Source organism: Rattus norvegicus, chromosome 4 (genome assembly GCF_021556685.1).
Source record: "Rattus norvegicus strain SHRSP/BbbUtx chromosome 4, alternate assembly SHRSP_T2T, whole genome shotgun sequence".
Lineage (NCBI taxonomy): Eukaryota > Metazoa > Chordata > Mammalia > Rodentia > Muridae > Rattus > Rattus norvegicus.
In genome coordinates, this window is record NC_141537.1 from 6,964,712 (window position 1) to 6,983,385 (window position 18,674).

Consider the following 18,674-nt stretch of genomic DNA (forward strand, 5'->3'; position numbering starts at 1 on the left):
TTTTAATAGGGTTATTTGTCTCCCTGTGGTCTAACTTCTTGAGTTCTTTGTATATTTTGGATATAAGGCCTCTATCTGTTGTAGGATTGGTAAAGATCTTTTCCCAATCTGTTGGTTGCCGTTTTGTCCTAACCACAGTGTCCTTTGCCTTACAGAAGCTTTGCAGTTTTATGAGATCCCATTTGTTGATTCTTGATCTTAGAGCATAAGCGATTGGTGTTTTGTTCAGGAATTTTTTTCCAGTGCACATGTGTTCCAGATGCTTCCCTAGTTTTTCTTCTATTAGTTTGAGTGTATCTGGTTTGATGTGGAGGTCCTTGATCCACTTGGACTTAAGCTTTGTACAGGGTGATAAGCATGGATCGATCTGCATTCTTCTACATGTTGACCGCCAGTTGAACCAGCACCATTTGCTGAAAATGCTATCTTTTTTCCATTTGATGGTTTTGGCTCCTTTGTCAAAAATCAAGTGACCATAGGTGTGTGGGTTCATTTCTGGGTCTTCAATTCTGTTCCATTGGTCTATCTGTCTGTCTCTGTACCAATACCATGCAGTTTTTATCACTATTGCTCTGTAATACTGCTTGAGTTCAGGGATAGTGATTCCCGCTGAAGTCCTTTTATTGTTGAGGATAGCTTTAGCTATCCTGGGTTTTTTGTTATTCCAGATAAATTTGCAAATTGTTCTCTTTGAAGAATTGGATTGGTATTTTGATGTGGATTGCATTGAATTTGTAGATCGCTTTTGGTCAAATGGTCATTTTTATTATATTAATCCTGCCAATCCATGAGCATGGGAGATCTTTCCATCTTCTGAAGTTTCTTTCTTCTGAGTCTTGAAGTTCTTATGTACAAATCTTTTACTTGCTTGGTTAAAGTCACACCGAGGTACTTTATATTATTTGGGTCTATTATGAAGGGTGTCATTTCCCTAATTTCTTTCTCAGCTTGTTTCTCTTTTGTGTAGAGGAAGGCTACTGATTTATTTGAGTTAATTTTATACCCAGCCACTTTGCTGAAGTTGTGTATCAGCTGTAGTAGTTCTCTGGTGGAACTTTTGGGATCACGTAAATATACTATCATATCATCTGCAAATAGTGATATTTTGACTTCTTCTTTTCCAATCTGTATCCCCTTGATCTCCTTTTGTTGTCTGATTGCTCTGGCTAGAACTTCAAGAACTGTATTGAATAAGTAGGGAGAGATTGGGCAGCCTTCTCTAGTCCCTGATTTTAGTGGGATTGTTTCAAGTTTCTCTCCATTTACTTTAATGTTAGCAACTGGTTTGCTGTATATGGCTTTTACTATGCTTAGGTATGGGCCTTGAATTCCTATTCTTTCCAGGACTTTTATCATGAAGGGGTGTTGAATTTTGTCAAATGCTTTCTCAGCATGTAATGAAATGACCATGTGGTTTTGTTCTTTCAGTTTGTTTATATAATGGATCACGTTGATGGTTTTCTGTATATTAAACCATCCCTGCATGCCTGGGATGAAGCCTACTTGATCATGGTGGATGATTGTTTTGATGTGCTCTTGGATTCGGTTTGCCAGAATTTCATTGAGTATTTTTGCGTCGATATTCATAAAAGAAATTGGTCTGAAGTTCTCTTTCTTTGTTGGGTCTTTGTGTGGTTTAGGTATAAGAGTAATTGTGGCTTCATAGAAGGAATTCGGTAGTGCTCCATCTGTTTCAATTTTGTGGAATAATTTGGATAGTGTTGGTATGAGGTCTTCTATGAAGGTCTGATAGAATTCTGCACTAAACCTGTCTGGACCTGGGCTCTTTTTGGTTGGGGGACCTTTAATGCCTGCTTCTATTTCCTTAGGAGTTATGGGGTTGTTTAACTGGTTTATCTGTTCCTGATTTAACTTCAGTACCTGTTATCTGTCTAGGAAATTATCCATTTCCTGCATATTTTCAAGTTTTGTTGAATATAGGCTTTTATAGTAAGATCTGATGATTTTTTGAATTTCCCCTGAATCTGTAGTTATGTCTCCCTTTTCATTTCTGATTTTGTTAATTTGGACACACTCTCTGTGTCCTCTCGTTAGTCTGGCTAAGGGTTTATCTATCTTGTTGATTTTCTCAAAGAACCAACTTTTGGTTCTGTTGATTCTTTCTATGGTCCCTTTTGTTTCTACTTGGTTGATTTCAGCTCTGAGTTTGATTATTTCCTGCCTTCTACTCCTCCTGGGTGTATTTGCTTCTTTTTGTTCTAGGGCTTTTAGGTGTGCTGTCAAGCTGGTGACATATGCTCTTTCCTGTTTCTTTCTGCAGGCACTCAGCGCTATGAGTTTTCCTCTTAGCACAGCTTTCATTGTGTCCCATAAGTTTGGGTATGTTGTACCTTCATTTTCATTAAATTCTAAAAGTCTTTAATTTCTTTCTTTATTTCTTCCTTGACCAGGTTATCGTTGAGTAGAGCATTGTTCAATTTCCACGTATATGTGGGTGTTCTTCCCTTATTATTATTGAAGACTAGTTTTAGGCCGTGGTGGTCTGATAGCACGCATGGGATTATTTTTATCTTTCTGTACCTGTTGAGGCCCGTTTTTTGACCAATTATATGGTCAATTTTGGAGAAAGTACCATGAGGAGCTGAGAAGAAGGTATATCCTTTTGCTTTAGGATAGAATGTTCTATAAATATCTCTCAAGTCCATTTGGCTCATGACTTCTCTTAGTCTGTCTATGTCTCTGTTTAATTTCTGTTTCCATGATCTGTCCATTGATGAGAGTGGGGTGTTGAAATCTCCTACTATTATTGTGTGAGGTGCAATGTGTGTTTTGAGCTTTAGTAAGGTTTCTTTTATGTATGTAGTTGCCCTTGTATTTGGGGCATAGATATTTAGGATTGAGAGTTCATCATGGTGGATTTTTCCTTTGATGAATATGAAGTGTCCTTCCTCATCTTTTTTGATGACTTTTAGTTGAAAATTGATTTTATTTGATATTAGAAAGGCTACTCCAGCTTGCTTCTTCTGACCATTTGCTTGGAAAGTTGTTTTCCAGCCTTTCACTCTGAGGTAGTGTCTGTCTTTGTCTCTGAGGTGTGTTTCTTGTAGGCAGCAGTATGCAGGGTCCTCGTTGCGTATCCAGTTTGTCAATCTATGTCTTTTTATTGGGGAGTTGAGGCCATTGATTTTGAGAGATATTAAGGAATAGTGATTATTGCTTCCTGTTATATTCATATTTGGATGTGAGGTTATGTTTGTGTGCTTTCATTCTCTTTGTTTTGTTGCCAAGACGATTAGTTTCTTGCTTCTTCTAGGGTATAACTTGCCTCCTTATTTTGGGCTTTACCATTTATTATCCTTTGTAGGACTGGATTTGTAGAAAGATATTGTATAAATTTGGTTTTGTCATGGAATATCTTGGTTTCTCCATGTATGTTAATTGAGAGTTTTGCAGGATACAGTAACCTGGGCTAGCTTTTGTGTTCTCTTAGGGCCTGTATGACATCTGTCCAGGATCTTCTGGCTTTCATAGTTTCTGGCGAAAAGTCTGGTGTGATTCTGATAGGTTTGCCTTTATATGTTACTTGACCTTTTTCCCTTACTGCTTTTAATATTCTTTCTTTATTTTGTGCGTTTGGTGTTTTGACTATTATGTGATGGGAGGTGTTTCTTTTCTGGTCCAATCTATTTGGAGTTCTGTAGGCTTCTTGTATGCCTATGGGTATCTCTTTTTTTAGGTTAGGGAATTTTTCTTCTGTGATTTTGTTGAAGATATTTACTGGTCTTTTGAGCTGGGAGTCTTCACCCTCTTCTATACCTATTATCCTTAGGTTTGATCTTCTCATTGAGTCCTGGATTTCCTGTATGTTTTGGACCAGTAGCTTTTTCTGCTTTACATTATCTTTGACAGTTGAGTCAATGATTTCTATGGAATCTTCTGCTCCTGAGATTCTCTCTTCCATCTCTTGTATTCTGTTGGTAAAGCTCGTATCTACAGCTCCTTGTCTCTTCTTTTGGTTTTCTATATCCAGGGTTGTTTCCATGTGTTCTTTCTTGATTGCTTCTATTTCCATTTTTAATTCCTTCAACTGTTTGATTGTGTTTTCCTGGAATTCTTTCAGGGATTTTTGTGACTCCTCTCTATGAGCTTCTACTTGTTTATTTATGTTTTCCTGGAATTCTTTCAGGGATTTTTGCGATTCCTCTCTGTAGGCTTCTACTTGTTTATTAATGTTTTCCTGTGTTTCTCTAAGGGAGTTCTTCATGTCTTTTTTGAAGTCCTCCAGCATCATGATCAAATATGATTTTGAAACTAGGTCTTGCTTTTCTGGTGTGTTTGGATTTTCCGTGTTTGCTTTGGTGGGAGAATTGGGCTCTAATGATGCCATGTAGTCTTGGTTTCTGTTGCTTGGGTTCCTGCGCTTGCCTCTGGCCATCAGATTATCTCTAGTGTTACTTTGTTCTGCTATTTCTGACAGTGGCTAGACTGTCCTTTAAGCCTGTGTGTCAGGAGTGTTGTGGACCTGTTTTCCTGTTTTCTTTCAGAAACAGGACAGAGTGTTCTGCTTTCGGGCGTGTAGTTTTTCCTATCTACAGGTCTTCAGCTGTTCCTGTGGGCCTGTGTCTTGAGTTCACCAGGCAGGTCACTTGCAGCAGAAAAGTTGGTCTTACCTGTGGTTCTGAGGCTCACGTTTGCTCATAGGGTGTTGCTTATGAGCTCTCCGCGGCGGCAGCAACCCGGTAGATCTGTGGCCCCCTTTTCGGGAGTTTTCGTGCACCAGGGTTCCAGATGGCGTTTGGTGTTTTCCTCTGGCGTCAGAGATGTGTGCAGAGTGCAGTCTCTTTTGGTTTCCCAGGCGTGTCTGCCTCTCTGAAGGTTTAGCTCTCCCTCCCACGGGATTTGGGTGCAGAGAACTGTTTATCTGGTAGGTCCCTTCAGGTTCTGGCGGTGTCTCAGATGCAGTGGACCTGCTGCTCCTGGGCCCTCTTCATTTCTTGACTGTTGTGGATAGAATAGCAATGAACATACACATTTCTACGCTAGGATATGAAGGCCTTTGTGTATGTTCCCAAGAGTGATATAGCTGATTCGTGTTGTATTTCTGGCTTTGTGAAGAACATCCACTCTGATTCCTATAGTGGCAGCAGCAGTTTGTACTCTCCCAGCAGTGACCAAGTGTTCGCGTATCCCTGCATCTTTGCCAGCACTTGTTCTCATTATTAACTGTACTCTTCGTGCAGTGCACTAGCTCATAGCACTGCTTCTCTAAGACTTTGTACCTCTGGGCATCATCTCTTCTCCCAGGCCTCCTTTCCCAGACTCTAGTACCTCACTGGTGCATCAGCATCAGCCTTCAAGCTGGGTCTCATGGTATGTCAGGGTCAAGGCAGAGGACCTAACAGAGGACTGGGTGATCTGTTCTACAGGTGGAGGTGGAATTGAAAGGATATGGCCCATATCCCAGACTAGGGTCCTTACCATGCACAGTATTCTCTCGGGTTATCAGGAGGAAGACTGGAGGAAAGGTAGCCTCACAGATCCTGACACATGTAATCTGTGTCCTTGTCTCAGATTTTTCAGGGCTGGTTCTGCTCTCCTAGGAGTGAGAACTTTTATACATGCAAAGAAAGAGTTCCTTGAAGCTACAGATCAGATGCTGCCTGGCATTCTGGATTCTAGTTCTGGGACTGCAGACAGAAGTGCAGGGTGTGGAGTAGGTGTAGGTGACCATGTTTCATGGAAGACAGGGTTACTGTGACACTGAAGGCCAGTGAGTAGCTAGCTCCCTTGGAACTCTTCTGCTTCACCTTGCTTGATGGTGGCCTGAGAAACAAAAAGTATAGATGGTGCCTTTGTAACTCATATGACCAGCTGAAGTGATAACAGCCTGGGGTGTCTGTGTGGACTGTGAAGGAGAAAGAGGTTGGCTATTAGTAGCTTCCTGAGTCATCTGAGATACTTCCTAAGTCCTTCCTGAGTACTCTGGCCTCTGGTCTTCCTGCTCTGAGACTTCTTGGGAAGCAAATGAGCACTTGTGCCAGCATGAAGAGGTGGGTCTGGGCACCTTGGGTGCCAACTGATAATAGAAGGGTGCATTTCTAGCCTCCTTTGCAAGATGCAGGCAGCAAACACTCTCTAGTATTGTGCCTGGAAGAGCTGTTTGTTTGTTTGTTTGTTGTTTTTTTTTTTAAAGCAGAGGCCACGTTCCAATAGTACTCCTAGCTGAGTCTGTAAAGGGTTTGCTGCAAATGAGTGAGACCCCAATGGCTACCTCTGCACTCAACTCCTGCCTCTTGGCAGAGACTCTCAGAACTCAAGGGCAGTGTGGCCCTTTCTCCTTGGTCTCCCAGAAGGTTCCAAGCTGTATGATTTCAATCTCCCATCAATCTTCCTACTCCTACCTTAGTTTTACCATCCCCTCATGAGACTAAACAGACCTTGTAGTCAGAATAGCATGGAGGGTGTAGTTTGGATCTCTTAGCTATCCTGAAAGAAATAATTGTTTAAAAATAATAGGATATACTATGGGCCATACCATCAGGTGAGCATATTTTGGGAATATTTTGAAAATTCTATTAAGATAAATTTTATTTGGGAAAATACAAATATAAACTCTCTTTAAAACTCCACAGTAGAATGAGTCTCATGGTAGCATAACACTAAATTAAAGCAGAGGAATATTTTACTAAGTTTTATTCTTGTAGAAGGTGACTCAGTATGTGCTGAAAGGTAGCTCCGAAGCCTCTGCTGGGTGAGTGTGGAGACCTCCCTGTCTGTCAGTACAAGACTGAGCTGCTATCAGAGCCAGAGGAGTTACAGTTAGTAATGTGCCTGTCAAAACACTGTCCTTGTTCTAGATGCCCTTGCTCATGGCAAAAGTTCTTTCACTTTTTACTTTTTCAAGATTCTCATGCTATTGTATTGTGTGTAAGCCCAGAAAATTTTTCTAAGGAAAGGTTGACTAGGGTGGAATGGTGTCCTCAGTAGAGGAAGATTACCATAGACCTCAGAGGTGGCCCTCAGCATCCAGACATTAGACACATAGAGGGTTTCCCATAGCTTTTTCCCTGAGGCAGAGGCAGCTGGAAGGGGAGTGCACAGAAGCCCACAGTATCTGCACCCTACCCTCTGACCCATCCAAAGCACAGTGAGTAGCAAGAGGAGAGCTTCTAACATAGCAACTTGATGTATTTTGCCTTTATTGTCCTCTGAGAAGTAGGAAGTCCTTTCTACTGAAATTTTATAATGATTAGGAACTGAGGGGTGATGACATAGCCTCCATTTTTAGCTGAGAGCTGAGAGCCTAGGAATTTGGTGATGTAGGCATCTCGAGTTCTCCTGGCACTCCTCCACTAGGTGATGCTGTCTTGTCAGAAGCAAGCCCAGTGAGAGCAGGAATAGAGTCCAGACATGCAGCAGGAGGCATGCTCTGATGGACTAGCCTGGCTTCCTGCTAATGAGGGGAATTCCGCCGGCCCAGGAGCATCTTTCACAACCTGGATTTTTGTTTGGTCTCATGTGAAGGCTTGTGCTGCTGTCAGAGTGTTTTCTAGTGTCCTGCCAGCTCTGATGAAGTTAGCCGGCTCTGAACACTTTGATGGTCGATGAATCTTCTGATGGTAACATAGCAAAAGTGCTTGGAAAGTCCTCAGCCATAGGCTGGGGGAGATAGCACATGTTCCCCCATCGCTCAACCCTGTTTGGAGCATTTGTATCTCAGCAAGTCAGGAAAGATTTGGTTAAAGCTCACAGGAGAACCAAAATATCTTTTTCTACAACAGAGACAAGTAGTGTTTTCCTTTTGAGGACTTTTCTAGCAAAGAGGTGGTGGTATCTTTATCCAACCATGTTATCAGAATTATTTGATATAAAAATGAAATTGCTGCTGACCTTCGAGGAAAGGCTTCCCACAGGGCTGTTTTCACAAATCACTAGAAGGGCTAAGCTCCTGGAAGATGGCTGCATGGTGGCCCCTTCAGGCTCACTGTCTGCTGTGTTCTATCTGCCATTCCCTAGGATGCAATGTTCTTTCAGAGATGGGGTCTTGTAGACATGTAGGTAAATAAAGAAGCCTGGGTGACTATCCCAGGAATAGATTTTGCAGGCAGGCAAGTATCCTGGGAGCCTGAATTTGCCACCACAATGAGAGTATTCCTGGGTGTTTTGTGGCACCCCCAGCATGGCCAGTCATGACATGAAAAGGGACCACACTGAAGACTGAATATCTGAGCCAGGACAGTGAAGGTATCACACCTATGTCCGGTTTCTTCATTCTCTGTTTCAGATGCTGAGATCTCCAGGCACTTGCTAACTCTTTCAAATGGAAAAATCTCTGGCTTACTGGGGATGACGTAAGAAGCACTGTCTATTGATTGGGACACAATTTGATGAACTTCTTTCTAGTTCCCCTTTTTCATCATGGTGCAGTTAAGGTCTGGGAAGAAACAGAATGCAAATGAGGATGCATTGGGTCAGGGACCACCAGGGTGGGGTGAGGAGCTGGACTATGATTTAGGGGGCAAACTCATGGACTGGAGGCATTCAGAGAGCAACAATAGAGAGGATCCTCACACAGGCCCAGCAGATCTGGGGGAAGTAGGGATAGGGAGGGCCATTCAGTTGGTTTGGTTATAGAGAGATCTAGCCACATAGGCACTATCTGTGTCTCCCAATGGACTGGCCCAAAAGTCACAGTCTCAAGAATTTGGGTGATAGAGTTCATCTTTGAGCAGTGCAGAGAGAGAAAGAGGGTGCTTTATGTCACAGAGCTGACAGGGACATTTTAGTGGCTTAAATATAGAAGTCATCCCAGTGTACATCTCATAAGAGTTTATGTGCATAGGTATCAACAAACTGTCTAAAGAAGCAGAGTCCTCACCTTCAGAAACTCAAGTCCTGAAGCACTGCCTATAAAACCCTTCACACTAGGTGTGGAGTGTACATCAATACCTACTGAAGGCAGTTCCCATGGGGCTGACCCATCCCTCCAGAATCTCCTAAAGCCACAGTAGTATAAAAGGACTAAAGAAGAAAGGCTGCCAGCTGGATGAAGAGTGAAGTACCACGGTATAGGTGAAGTCAGAAGACCACCACATAGAGATTATTGGATACTCCAAGGCTGCGCAGTGAAAACTGTATATCACCAAGGAAACTGAAAAAGATACCAGAAGATGGAGGACCTCCCATGTGTCTGGGTTGGAAAAACTGATATTGTTAAAACGGCTACACCACACAAAGATTCCACCAATTCAATTGGATTCTTCACCATCGAACTACAGTTAATAGGAAAGCACAGAAGTTCTCACAGAGCCAAAGAAATTCTATTCAGGAAAAGTAATGCTAGATAAATCAGAGTGCTTGATTTCAAATTGTACCACAAAGCCATAGTAAAAAACCAGCATGGTACATGCACAAAACCAAACACATACAGTAATGAAATAAAATAGAAAACCAAGAAATAAGCCCATATAGATATGGTCATATAATTTTGAAAAAGATACCAAAACAGACTGGAAAAATACAGCCTCTTTACCAAGTGATGGTGGGAAAAGTACGTGTCCATGTTCTTGACAAACAAGAACTCAAACCCCATCTTCTACCCTATATAAAAGTCAAACAAAAAATAGATTAAAGGGCCCAGTGAAAAACCTGAAACTTTGAACCTACTTGGGGAAAATTTAAGTAAAATATTATAAGATATAGACATAAGCAAGGAGACTTCAAAAAATTAAAAAGAATTTGCATAACAAACAAAAATGAAAAAAACAAAAACAAAGTCAAAGCAAAAGAATTAAGAGACAGCCTACAGTCTGGGTATAAATGTTTTTAAGTACTCATCCAATATAAGATTAATATCCAGAATATATAAAGAACTAAAAAGTTTAAATAGTGAAAATCAGTCCAGTTAATAAATGAGCAAATGGGCTGAACAGACATTTTTCTATCTTTTTTTTAAAATTGGATATTTTATTTATTTACATTTCAAATGTTGTCCCCTTTCCCAGTTTTCTCTGCAAACCCCCATCTCATCCCTCCTTACTCTGCTTCTATGAGGATGCTTGGGGCATCAAGCCTTCACAGAATTAAGGGCCTCACCTCCCATTGATGCCAGATAAGGTCTCTTAAGCTCCTTCTCCTAACTCCTCCATTGGGGTCCCTGTGATCAGTCCAATGGTTGGCTTTGAGCATTAGAAATGAACTACCTCTCTTGGGCATATACCCAAAAGATGCCCCAACATATAACAAAGACACATGCTCCACTATGTTCATAGCAGCCTTATTTATAATAGCCAGAAGCTGGAAAGAACCCAGATGCCCTTCAACAGAGGAATGGATACAGAAAATGTGGTACATCTACACAATGGAATATTACTCAGCTATCAAAAACAATGACTTTATGAAATTCATAGGCAAATGGATGGAACTGGAAAATATCATCCTGAGTGAGGTAACCCAGTCACAGAAAAACATACATGGTATGCACTCATTGATAAATGGATATTAGCCCAAATGCTCGAATTACCCTAGATGCAACAGAACACGTGAAACTCAAGAAGGATGACCAAAATGTGAATGCTTCACCCCTTCTTTAAAAGGGGAACAAGAATACCCTTGGGAGGGAATAGGGATGCAACGTTTAGAACAGAGGCAGAAGGAACACCCATTCAGAGCCTGCCCCACATGTGGCCCATACATATACAGCCATCAAATTAGGTAAGATGGATGAAGCAAAGAAGTGCAGGCTGGCAGGAACCGGATGTAGATCTCTCCTGAGAGACACAGCCAGAATACAGCAAATATATAGGCGAATGCCATCATTAAACCACTGAACTGAGAATGGGAACCCCCCGTTGAAGGAATCTTAGAAAGGACTGAAAGAGCTTGAAGGGGTTTGAGACCCTATATGAACAACAATGCCAACCAACCAGAGCTTCCAGGGACTAAGCCACTACCTAAAGACTATATACATGGACTGACCCTGGGCTCCAACCTCATAGGTAGCAATGAATAGCCTAGTAAGAGCAACAGTGGAAGGGGAAGCCCTTGGTCCTGCCAAGAATGAACTCCCAGTGAACGTGATTGAGGGGAGGGCAGTAGTTGGGGGAGGATGGGGAGGGGAACACCCATATAGAAGGGGAGAGGGAGGGTCTAGCAGGGTGTTTGCCCGGAAACCGGGAAGGGGAATAACAATTGAAATGTAAATAAGAAATACTCACGTTAATAAAGATGAAAACAAAATCCACAAATGGGATCTCATAAAACTGCAAAGCTTCTGTAAGGCAAAGGACACTGTTGTTAGGACAAAATGGCAACCAACAGATTGGGAAAAGATCTTTACCAATCCTACAACTGATAGAGGTCTTATATCCAAATTATACAAAGAACTCAAGAAGTTAGACTGCAGGGAGACAAATAAAAAAAAGAAATGAACAGATATTTTTCAAATGAAAAAAATACAGATGATGAATAAATATAAAAATGTGTCAACAAATTTAGTTGAAGAACAAATGCTGGTAAGGTTGTAGGAGGAAAGGAAATTTTATCTACTGCTTGTGGGAGGTAAACTAGTGCATTCACTATGGTAGTAAATTTGGGTATAGTTAAAAAACTAAGTTTGGAGCTTCTGCTTGAGCTATATGACTTCTGGAGGTACAGAGTCAGTTTCCTAGAAAGACATGGGCAGTGGTGTTTATTGCAGTACTCTTCACAGCAGGAAAGGTCTAGCACAAGCCAAGGTACTCATCAACAGCAATAAATGAGATGTGATGTATACACATGGCATTTTACTTAGCCTCCAGGGAAAACGAAATTATGTTGTTCACAGGAAAATGTATAGAACTGGAAATCACATGGTGAGTGAGATATACATTCTGAAAGACAAGCATTGTGTGCTCTTTCATATATGTGGGATGAGGCATGAAAGTAAAAGAGGATGCATTAGTTACGTATAAGGGGAAGAGGAGGAAAGCAAGGGGAACAGGACTGATATGATCAAAGTGTATTGTGTACATGAACTATTACTCTGTTTAATCAATATATGCTCATAAAATAAAATTAAAGGTCTAGTGTACTTTAGAAGCATGGACAGACTTTGAGTTCTTTCCTAAAACTATATAATTGAGTAGAAGACTCTTGAAACTACTTCTAATTCTTCTAATTAATAAATTCATAAATTAGTAAATTCAGTTTGATCCCTAAAAAAATCAATTTCTGGAGAGAGTAGGAATGCATTTTCCCAGAGGATCTGACACTGCTCATCACTTACCCTTTGACTGCTTGTGGCCTTCACACAGCTCGGCTGTGGGAAATACTCTTGAGGAGGACATGCTTGGCAGGTGTGTGCAGCTAGTTTACATGTGCTCACTAGAAGGACTGCCTGAGGACATCACATGTTTCCGGGGTTATATGCTGTGATTATATGTAGGAATCTTACACTCCCTGTACTGAAGTTCTCATCCCCATGGTGACTGAATTTGGAGATTGGGGCATGTGATACATACTATGATCACACTATAGGGCACTTGCCTGACAAAACTGGACCTCTGAGTGCAGAAGAGACAGCAGAGCCTTCTCTGTGTCAAGGTAGAACCAACAAGGAGGAGAGTCCTCACTAGCACTTTCAGCTGTAGATCGTAAGAAAGTGTCAAGTTGCGAACTGCCCAGCCTGGGATATTGTAACTTTAATTTTTTCAAAGCCTACTTTTACTGATGGTTCTTAAATGCTTTAACCACTCTTCTAGCCCACTGCCTACCAGAGGTAGTAGAAAAGAAAAGTTATTAGGATATAGGGGAAGTGGACTTATTTAGAAATGGTTCTTTGGAACAAATCCCATCTGTATTGTCAGGAAATCAATAGTTTAGTTCACAGGTCAGCAGCAGAGGCTCAACCCACTTGAAAATACTTACTGGATATACCAGCAGTCCAGTTTGGTAGAGTTGGGACAGTAGCAATGGTGGTATGACCTACTTGGAACAGCCAGGCCTCAGCCAAATGGGCACAAGTCAGCAGGAGGGACCACTGCCAATAGGTATGCCACGAAAAGGTCTCAGATATGCATCTCTCAGTGAAGTGAAGATCAATAAAGACACGAGACTAACAAGTATTGCACAACTAGCTCTATAAGCAAGCCTTGAGTTCTATTATTACCCTCTAAACATCACATCTCCTCCACAGGTCTTGCCTTAGCATGTGCATCAGTCTCAGCTCATATCACTCTGTCAATCAGCCAGAGTCTTCAGAAGCAGCAAGAAGCCACAGCATACCACCAGAAGTTTCTCTCTATAGAGTCCCAACAAATGGAGCTCAACTACTCAATGTAAGGCAGACCCATAAATGTGTGCCATTAGCAAAGAATCCTTCATCATGCATCCTTTTATGTGCTTGCTTTAGCTGAATGTCCTTTCACCTGGGTCTGCTTTAGCAAAATGTTTTTTTTTTACAAGTCTGCTTTAGCAAAACATCCTTTTATTTGTGTCTACTTCAGGAAAACACTTCTTCGTGTGTTTATCCTAGGAAAACATCATCCAAAACAACTGGCTTTCCAAAGAACCATTAAGTTTCCAAGATATGTTGATGTGACAGCTGGGCTGACTAGTGCAGAAAGGGAAGTTTTCAAAGTCAAGGATGATTCAGAGAAGTGAAATAATTAATATTTTTGGGATTGTCAAGATATTTAGCAACTGAAGGTACATGCTGCCAAGCCTGGTGGTCTTAACTCAATCCTCACAGCCTACATGGTAGGAGGAGAGAGTTAACTCTGCTAAGGTGTCTTTGACTGCCACATATCTGTCCTGGCATACATGAACCTGCACCTCCCCAGATGTATACAAGATGCCAGTTTCTTGTTCTTGTCAACATGACACACCCTAGACACCTGAGAAGAGGCAGTCTCCATTGAAAAATTACCTCAATCAGGTTGGCCTGTGGCCATGCCTGTGAGAGATTGTCTTGATTGATATGGGAGAATCCAGTGCATAGTGAGTACCATTGTCCTCAGGCAATGTGCATGAGCTATATAGGAAACGTAGCTGAAGCTGGTCCCAGCACTCCAGAGGACATTTCTGAGTTCAAGCTAGTTTGGTCTACAGAGTGAGTTCAGGATGGCCAGGGCAACACAGAAGCCCCGCCTTGAAAACAAAACAAAACAAAACAAAAAATGAAAACCAAACCAAATGAAAAAAAATACCCCTCCAAAACTCACCAGAAAAACAAACCAACAAATGCATAGATATAATAAAAATTTAGAGCTTTTTTTTTTTTGTCACTAGTAAGTGCCACTGACTCTCTGTAAGGGAGAACATACTAAAGGCCCTGAGGAGATGTGAACCTACAGACTCACAGTTGACATTGAACATTCTCAGTCTTGAATACTGTTTTTCTACACAAAAATTCCATCTAGACAATAGAACTTGACTTGTGTGTTCTGTTCCCATAGGCTTTGGTGGTCTCATCCTCCTCCCACTGAAATTGTTCTATTTCTCCTGTTTCATCACTACTGTTATGGTTTGTGAATGGTTCTCCTGAAACCATTAAGGTAGCCTAGACCTTAATCTTAAGAATTCAGAGTTATTGTGCCTTGATATACTGCCTTGATATAAATTTATTAATCAAAGTTCGAAGCTTCTCTGAACCACATTTGAGACTGGGACCTTCAAGGAGATAGTTAAATAAAGACAGTGAGTTCACTAGAGCAATCCCTAATCCAATGTAACTGATATACTTAAGAGGAGTTCAGGACACACAAGGGTAACCATGTGAGCATACAGGAGAAAGACATCATCTATAAGCCCAAGGAGGAGCCCATCTGCTACACCTTGGCCTTCTTCAACCAGGATATGATGAATAGATTTCTGTTATGTAAGTCACACAGTGAAGTGGATATTTCTAATTTTTTTTGGAGACTCAGTTGGGTCCTGTGATGTTTTTCTAGAAACTGGCTTATGAGAGGATGTTTTGTTGAAGTAGACATGTGGGAGGATGTTGCTGAGAACAGATATGTGGTGCTTTTCTGGAAGCTACTGAACAAAAGGTCAGAGTGGATGCTAGGGAAGACATGATGTCTGGAAAGGGTATAAATATACCCTAATAGACAGTGTGGGATTGGTTTGCCTTGCCACTCTTTGCTGATTATTGTTTCTTGTGACTTCATAGAGAGGAACTTCTGGTACTGTTCTGGCATGTTCTTGCCACTTCAGTGGACTCTGATAGGCAGAGCCTCAAGGTTTTTTTCTGGATTGAACTGTTGTTGCTGATTTGTGAATGGCATTTGTGAGTGGTTCCAGGTACCACTGCTGATTAGAACCAAACAGCTGGCATTCTGATAATACAGATTGCCCCAAATAACTATTTCTAAACAGGTCCACATCCTCCTTTGCCTATTAACCTTTCCTTTCCACTACCTCTGGTGGGTGGTGGGCTAGAAGGAATGTTAAAGCATTTAAGCACACTTATTTATGTTTTGAAAAATATAAGCCTACAACCCGGTATGTGGCACTTTGTTATTTCACCATCAGCAAAGGACCATACTACCAACATGGGCTACCTAACAGAAGGATGGGAGGACCATATTGATCCTGGAAGCTCACCACACCTGGGAAAATCCAAACTTGTTGGTTTAATCATTATTTACCAAATATCTACAGTATATCAACACTAGATGCATGCAATGGACAGTAGGGATATAAATCACCATAAACTTGTATGAGGGAAATACCATTTTAAACTTTGTGTTCCTCAGGTCCAAGTCATCTCACAAAACATATAATATGAACCTAGAACCATTTCACAAAGAATAAATTGACCACATCATCTATTGTTTTATTTAAATGACTTTAAAATTAGCATATGGTTTACACGTGCAGTTTTAAGTTTAATATACAGAACAAGGAGCAATGGGAAGCATTTTAGTCACCATGTTTCAAATAAGCAAAACATGTCTAATCCTACGTACTAGTCCTGATAGATGAAGGTGGTTAAGTAGGGAAAGGTGTAAGCCTGATAACATAAGAACACCAGCACAGCCCTTCATCCACACATGCACAAATGCAGCCACAGACATGTATTATACCACACTTGCCTTCATAGTTTGTTCACATTCATACCCTACGTCCATTGATCATTACTTCTTTAAAGTATACAGTAACGTCATACAAAATGGACCTATGGAGATGACTGCAACACAAAGCAGAAAGTTAACTTAATTTTTCTATTAGGTCTTTGAGTGTTTTGTTCAATGAATTTTGCTCCTATTTACCCCTTCCCACGAATCCCCCCAGATCTACCATTTTTTCTCTACTCACTCAATTCTGTACCCAGAAAAACAAACAAACAAACAAACAAACAAACAAACAAACCTCACCAAGTACAATTTGTGCTGCCTCTGTATTCTTGGCTGTATGGGTATCCATTGGAATATATTCAATCTTCCAGGGTCATGTTCTTAAAATGAATCTCCATTTCCCAGAACCCATAAATTGTTGATAGCTCCCCCATTAGGGAGTGGGGCATCATGCCCACCTTGTCTGTCCATACTAAAATTTTTCTGTCTTGAACTTGCACAGGTCTTGTACATGCTATTATAACCACTGTGAGCTCAGAGGTGCAACCACCTTTCTTTGTTTGAAAACACTATTTTCCCAGTCATTTTCTACTTCTTGCTTTCACACTCTTTACATGCTTTCTTCTATAATGATTCCTGACCCTTAGGAGAAAGGAGTATATTAGATGTATTCAGATGATATAGATATCATATTTAGGGCTGAGAATTTAGCAGTCTCTTATTCTCTATACCTTGACCAGTTGTGGGTCTCTGTGAAAATTGTCATCAACTACAATAAGAAGTTTCTATGATAGGGTTTCAGAGATGTGCTATCTATAGGATATAATGAAACATCATTAGGATTTGGTTTAATACTTTGCCCATTTAACAGAGTGATTTTAGTAGGTTCTCCCTTAGAGTCTATGACCAATTGTCTGGCAACAGGTTCATTCTGCAATAACAATGTCAGTTTCAACTTGTGGAGCAGTCCTTAAATCCAACCATACACTTTATGGTTACTTCCACAGTGTTTGTGCTTCCCTATGTACCAGTAGGCATGTCTTGCTGGGCCAGTCATTTTTGTAGCAGAGTGACCAACTGGATAAAATTGTTGCTACTTTTCTCCTCTGATAACACACAAAGCACAATCACACTATGAAAACTATTCAGTAGAGATGAAATGTCCACATCAGTACCAGTTTAGTTTCTCCAAGTCCCGTGACTCAAGTTTGTGGTGTTTTTAGCCTTTGGGTCTTAACCCACAAGTTCTGGAGCATAAGCAAGAGCATCAACAATAGCATGCAATATATATACATCTGTAGGATATCATTGGAATTTTGATTGTAATTGGATGGATTTTGGAATGTTAACTTTTAACTATCCACAAAATTAATTTCCTTTAGCATGTGTGTGTGGAATTTTCTTGTCAGATCTTTGTACGGTCCAGTTAACAAAGTTGAATTGGTGCAAGCTGAGAGGAAGTAGGGAGCAAAATCAAGGGACCAGGCTCAATGTTTAAGTGACCAAGATATGTTTTGTCAGGAGAGGAATCCTGGAAGCAGTGTCCAGTGAGACTGTTTCATGGGGGTGAAGTGGGGCATTTGAAGGTAAAAATAAAAATAGAGTTTAAATGAAGTTGCATCACATGGAGTGATAATGTTCCCTGTAAGCACAATAATAGACCATCTAACAAAAACCCTGGTGAGAGGCAAGGAAAAACCCCCTTCAAGTTGCATATATGTAAGACAATAATTATAAAAGAAAGGGTTATGAATCTGAGAGGGAGTGAGGGGCTGTGGGAGGATTTAGAGTGTGGAGAGGGAGGGAAGAAATAAATACTCTACTAACATAGAGATTTCTCAAAAACAAATCAAACAAGAAGACAAGACACATGATCAGGCAGAGGGCAAGGCCGATAGCAGTTACTTTTCTGGAAAGCACTGTTTGCCTTGGCATATCTTCGGAGGTCTTCCTCAAATGTCATTCTCAAGGGCATACCTTTGCCTGGTTTAAAGTTGGTACTTCCTCAAGGCTTTGGCTATCACTGTTTCAAGACTAATGAGTCAAGGCAACACTGTGTAATAGGACTCAGATAGAATGTTTTAGCTCTTGTAATGAATTAAGATTATAAGAAACTGAGATGGATATATTTCCCTGCTTACTACTCCCACCAGCACAGTAGATCTCAGTTTGCCCCTAAAATTAATATATTAGGAAGTAGAATTTGTGCCAAACAGTAGTTATGGATGACTTCATTCTTCTATTATGAAAATGTAAAAGAATAAAAATGATAAATAAGAAGGTGAATAACAATAGGTATCTACTAGTCCTTTTCATTAATCATTAATTAATTAGCATATTATTTCCCAGAAGTGTTTGAAAGTAAAGGAGAGATATTATGAACACTGGTATATGTCATACCCCTAAAGCTTCAGGACAAATCCATTCAGATTTAAGAAATGTCTCCATGTGAACACAATGTTATTACCATACTACATAAAGTAGTCTACCCAGTACCCAGTACCCAGTAGTCTATGTGCCCTCAATTTGATAGATCACTTTAGCTCAGGTCCCTGGACCTCTGTTTTGTTTATTTTTAAATTGTGTTTTGTTTGTTCGTTTGGGGTAGGGTTTCTCTGTATAGCCTTGACTGTCCTGCACCTCACTCTATAGACC

At 40.7% G+C, this 18,674-nt stretch overlaps 1 long non-coding RNA gene across 6 annotated transcripts in view; it reads left to right on the forward strand.

The window, feature by feature from the left end:
- Positions 1 to 18,674, forward strand: part of LOC102550082 (uncharacterized) — a 316,819-nt gene that overhangs the window by 75,353 nt on the left and 222,792 nt on the right. For 2 of the 6 annotated variants that reach the window (XR_015685872.1, XR_015685871.1), the window contains exon 3: positions 8,246 to 9,705. The exons of the other annotated variants lie outside the window; for them this stretch is intronic. This is a non-coding gene — a long non-coding RNA (uncharacterized LOC102550082). Of the gene's footprint in view, positions 1 to 8,245; positions 9,706 to 18,674 lie in introns of those variants that run through there. 6 annotated transcript variants of the gene reach the window in all.